Here is a 6,000-nt window from a genome sequence, read left to right as displayed (position 1 = left end):
GCAGCTTCAAAGCAGCCGCTCTGTTTTTCACATTAATGCACTGTCCCCAGGGCAGTGTGAGTTTACGGCTGCCCTGAGCGCAGCGCATTCACCATAATACATTGTGTTTTCCTTCATTACGGCAGGAGCCCCTTTTAAAATGTGAACCCAGAGCAATGAAGGAAAATACGCCACAAGTATGCGGCCCCTAGTAATTAATCCCATTGCCTTTCATCTTCTAATTTCATTTTGTCCAAAACTGCCTTTATATTGTTGAGATTGAGGAATGTGATAGCAGTGTACACCCTGATGTATGCATGCATAGCAGAGGCAGTACCAATAAATGTAACCTATGCTTGCACAGAGATGTCAATAGGGGTAAATCCAATAATGATGTACACCGTACCTTAAATGATGACATGAATTCCAGTAAATGCAATGTTGATGTACGATGCACCAACTGCACATGGATAAATGAGAATACCAGTAAATATGATATCAATGACCGCCATGTTAGACTTGCTAACACTCAAAAGTCTTGTTTCATTCTTGTTGTACTTTTCTGAGATGACCTCTACATCAACCCCAAATCAGAGTTACGTTGTCAGACAGGTCCTGCGACACAAACCCAAACCTATCAATTGACAGGTCACAGGTCACAGGTGGGATTAAAATGAGCACCCATGGAAAACTCCCATCAATCCCAATGATAGGTAGTCACACCACAAACATGTCCTAGAGATTGGGTCTAATAAAGCACATTATGTGTGAGGTTTGCATTCCCAAAGTACCACAAAAGTTAGATGCCACATGTAGTTAGGAACACTCTAGATGCCTTCAACAATTATCCAATGATTGGTTAGTATGTATTCCAAAATATTAACAACATTTATGCACTTATCACAACCAGAGGAACTCTTCTAGATTTAGTGGGATTTCTCAGGTGAAACTTCCAAATTCTTTCACAAATGTTCCAAATGTACAAAACGTTTTAAAAGTGCAAATACCTAAATCAACCACACATCAATTTGACTATCCTCTCCCACAGATTAAGGAGATTGCATGGTTAGACAACATGCACGCGTATTGAAATATATTCAGAGAGTACTTGGAACACCATATTCATTTCTTGATACATGCAGCATTGCGATGAGTCAGAGAATGAGTTACTAAATAAGCCTGAGGTTAACCTCTTTTAGCTATGAGATTGAGGATATAGGGTTAACTTAGAGGCAATGTGTAAAGTATTCTAACAATACCAAAAGAATAATAAAGTAAAAATAAAACACAGATTTAGAAAAATAGAGAACAGTTGAATATATACGATCACACCACAAAAAAAACAAATCCTCTAATGAAAATTCAAGATCAGAGTTGCTAAATTTTGATTAGTGCCAAAAGGAATTAGGTGTGGTGGTCTGATTGAGCTTTTACCTATTCTCATGTTAAGGCTGACTGTAATGGAATGTGAGTCAGATACAGAATTGTCAGATGTGTCAGATGATTTAACGTTGGCCTTAGATTTTGAAATGGGGTTTAAAAATGTTGGAGGAGGTCTCATTGAAAACTGTTGGCTTTTGGTAGAAAAGGTGCAAGCAGGAGAAATGTAAACTTTGCCTGTAGACAAGGTCCCTAGTTGATGGATTTTTTTCTACCTTTGTCCCTTAGGTCAGTATATTGGAGGAGACTTTGTAGGCATTGATTAAAGTCCTAACTCTCACCCCCTTGTAATAGCCATTGGAGAGCTGCCTCCAAAGGCATGAACAGGTCTCTTCCTCCAGAAGTAGTTGATAGTGTGATGGTAGACCTAAATCTGGGGTATGTGGATGTTCTTGCAGCAATACTGCATAGCAGCTGCCAAATGTGTTGGCCTCCAGTTCTAGAGTGCTAATGGCAGACACAGGATTAGGGGTGACCACTGCAGGATCATCGGCACAAGCTCGACGCTCAAATAGTTTAACTGTTTTCCATAGCCTTTTTAAAAGGGTCTATATAATGAGCGAATAGCAGAGGTGAGCCCGGACACCCTTGACGGGTCCCTCGTGATATTTTGAGCTACTCCGTCGAGGTCCGATTAACTAATGTGATATCAGTGGGATTGCTATAAAGAGCTTGTATGGCTTGTACTGATTTTGGTCCAAAGCCCATTTTCTTCATAACAGACCAAAGGAATGCCAGGACCCCCGATCAAATGCTTTCTCAGCGTCGAGTAGAATTAACGAGATCGGGTCTCCCGTTACTTGAGCTACATCCAATAGTGTGATAGCTCTACGGATGTGCTCGGCTGTACTTTTTTTAGAAATAAACCCTTGTTGCCATTGTAAAACCAGAGACTCTAGTCTCATGATAATCTTGCAGCAAATACCTCTCAGAGTTACAGTTAATTAGGGTAATTAGTCAATACGATCCCATTTCTAGAGGAGATTTGTCTTTTTTTGGAAATATCACTATCTTGGCAATAGACCAAGATTCCGGAGGAGGTGCTCCACTAAAGATAGGTTCTACCAGTATAATAAGGAAGTTTTTAATCTGGGGGACAAATATTTTATAAAACTCCACCGGTATGTGGTCTGCTCCTGTCTCATTCTCACCCAGATGGCTTCCTAAGGCTTTGGCTATCCCTTCCCATCCGGGGGGGTGTCTCAAGTTGGTCATAATCCTCGGAGTTAAGTGCTGCCAGGGTAATCTGATTTAAATAGGCCTGACTTTCCTCTTCTCTCAGTTTCGATGTCCCTATGTTATCTTTTGAATAGAGATTCTTGTAAAAATCACAGAATGTATTATGGATCTTACTTGCATCTTTTGTGATCTTTCCAGTGCTGAGCTGAATAGACTGAATTTCACCAGCAGACACCTGTTGTCTTATTCTGAGAGCAAGTTGGGGACCTGTGTTGTTGTCACATACGTATACTTTTTCCTTGCCAGAAGCCCATTTCTTAGCAATTATTTCTGCAAATACAGACCCTATTTTTGCCTTACTAGCTATTACTTCCAACTGAGCATTTTCAATTTCAGCCCCTAGATTACCTGCGAAGAGTTTTTCCTCTGCTTTTTTCATTTTGTCACGAGCCCCTGCTATCTGTACTTTACCTTTTTTGTTCTGTGTGACCTTACTTGCTTGAAGCAGGAATAAGAAATTAAATGACGCAGCATGTCAGGAATAGACAGTCCTAACCATTGCTAGAGTCGAGTCGAGCTTGCGACATGACTCCAGCAATGCACTGTTTGTACGCCAAAAGATGCATCACACATCTGTCTATCCTTGCGCCATGGTGGGCTGCATTGTAAGTGTGACGCATCCAAGGTGGCACAAGGGTTTTTTTACAAGACACAAATGAACTGACACATCTCAGCTTATATGCAGAGATGCACCTGTTCTAGTAAATCCACCACTCAGTACATTTCTACTGGGAACAAACCTGTGGACATCAACATGTATCACCATGTTGATTACCTGTATTGCTTCTTCTCCTGTTAGCAGTAGGGCTCTGAATGCACGCCTGCATTCCCCTCAATGGGTAAATCCCCTATACCAGCTCCAGGACGCACCGGGACGCTCCTTTGCTGGGGCAACTGTAGGGCTTTATAAGTCACAAAACAACAACAAACTTGCCCTACTTGTCCATCTTTGTGGAATACTTGAAAATCCCAAATGGCACTGCAACAAAGAGTAAGCAGACCATTGGAACAATGTTAGTTGCTCAGTTGATTTGAAGGTGGGTTTGTGCTTGTTCAAAATAATACTACATTAATACACAAAACCCCTTTTTTTCTGCTCACACCTGTCGGCACCCACATGCATGAAGACTGCAGTTTTTGGTCTATCATTTACTACTGTCACAGATTTTATTGCACAACAAGATACAGCCTCAGACATCAACACTCTCTGCATAATATAAAGCTAACTCTCTCCACCTAACCTTCACATTTCAAGATTCATCATAAAACAATCAAACTAAATATGTTTGCCACATCACAACTTGCTGTGTTTAATCATTTTTATGATTGCGATGCTCCCTCAGGATATTAGTAAATTAATTTATAAAATACACGTATCCACCATGCCAACAGGAAGTGATGTCCGGCTTCAAAGTGCTCAGATAGCTGATTGAGAAACTTATGATTAAACACAAACATTAATCAACTCTTGTGCACAGCCCTGCAATGCAGAAAACCTGACAGCAAAAAAGCCAGCCAAAAATTCACAGCATCGAGGTGCTTCACAAAACAGTGGTCAACTAGCAGGTTTTTATGAACTACCCTGTACACTAATTGGTTGGTTCTCAAAATTCTCATTCAAACTGGATCACAATACAGCCTTCCTCAAGAATATTCGTGATAAAGTTAGCAACTTCCAACTTACTTCTTTTGGAAGTCATCATATGGATGGTGGCTTGCTGAGGTCAGCAGACCACCGGGTTGTAATCATATTTAATTGAAATAAACCTTTCAATAATGCAGCCCATTCTCTTGAGAGACAATAAGTTTTGTTTAAGAAAATATGTTTACTTATTTTTAAAACGTCTGTTGCCGACTCCTTTTGCTGGCACCAATAATAACAGTAAATACAGCCGATCCATACATTTGTGAAATGACGTATGTCAGCACTGCAGATATATTTGCAATAACACCCTGTCCCTTTTCACTTTGACTATGGCCCATGTTCTGTTGGTTTAAATGAGTTGCATTCACTCCAACACCCAGTCAAATATATCTAGAGGAGAGGAGTTTATGTGGTCCCTACAAGGGCAGCTGATGCATGAGTTGTCCGAGCCTGCATGCCAGGACAGCTGCCCGCCTTGGAGTTGGCTCTAGGTGTGTATGGAAGTGACAATATTAATGTCTGCATGGCTAGGTACTAACCATGACCAACATATCCCCCATCTCTCAGGTGTTTTGTTCATCCAGTGAGATACCAAATGTATGCTAGGAATTTGAAGAATAGCTTAATGTGCATGGGCCCGAGGATGACAGAGGGGCATCTTTCAAAGACATGTGGTGCAGCGCAGTACAAGGAGTCATCTTGCTGTGCCAAGCGGTGTGAATAGGAAAGCGCAGGGTTGCCTTGTGTTTAGGACAGTACTACACATCGCTGTGCTTTCCTTTCTGCTGATGCAAATTCAGATGGCTAGAACTAATGCGATACCCTTGAACCATGGTACATGTCTGCCTTATGTAACCTAGCGTACGCAGTTCCTACAGGAATGCACCATGTCTTGAAGAAACAGTACATTTCTGCTCTTTGAATTTGAGTTCAGATAGCCCAGCTATAAGGATTGCAACGCAGCCCTTGGCCAACGTGTGATCAAAATGCCCATGAGCCTTCCATTGATGTCATGTCTAAGCGTAGATGAGCCTGGTGTAAAATTGTAAAACGACAAACATGAACATTGCTTAGTGAGAGCCTCTGCGAGCGCGTAAGCGGCAACCATCTTAGACATCACGGTCATTTCCTACTCTGCTGGCCACCTATGTTTCACCCTGACCTCGCTATCATCCCCAGCACGCTGACTAAGCATGAACAAACGCACTGGGGTTGTAAAACCTTGTCATCATGACAAAGCCCCGGAGTCACTTTCCACCCTAAACCCGTTCGTCCATTCATCCTCCGTACATGGCAAGCCCTTCTGATAACCTCCCTCACCGCACCTTGCTGCTCAATCCGGTCCCAGCCACTAACCGACCCTTGCGGATATAGTTTATTGCCCACACATGGCAGCACTTGTTGCACTGACAAAGAGGCCTAATTTAATCAATGGCGCAAACCCCTAGATCTGACCGATCCCACACATTTTTAGACCCTGTCGGAAAGTCCAGCTGCGAGATAGCAATCATCTGTTAGATCTGGGTGCGGGACGATTGCTGCTGCGTTTGTGTGGGAGCCTGCTTGGGGCAGGAATTCCGAGGATTTTTAACCTACCAATAAACTGATGCAAATATGTTTAAAAGACCGAGCAACGGAGATGCAGTTAGAGCACCTCCCGAAGACATTCTGGTGTCCGAGTTGATGTGTTCTCCTCT

The sequence above is a fragment of the Lissotriton helveticus genome, chromosome 4_2, assembly GCF_964261635.1.
Source record: "Lissotriton helveticus chromosome 4_2, aLisHel1.1, whole genome shotgun sequence".
Lineage (NCBI taxonomy): Eukaryota > Metazoa > Chordata > Amphibia > Caudata > Salamandridae > Lissotriton > Lissotriton helveticus.
Note: the sequence above shows the minus strand (reverse complement) of the source record.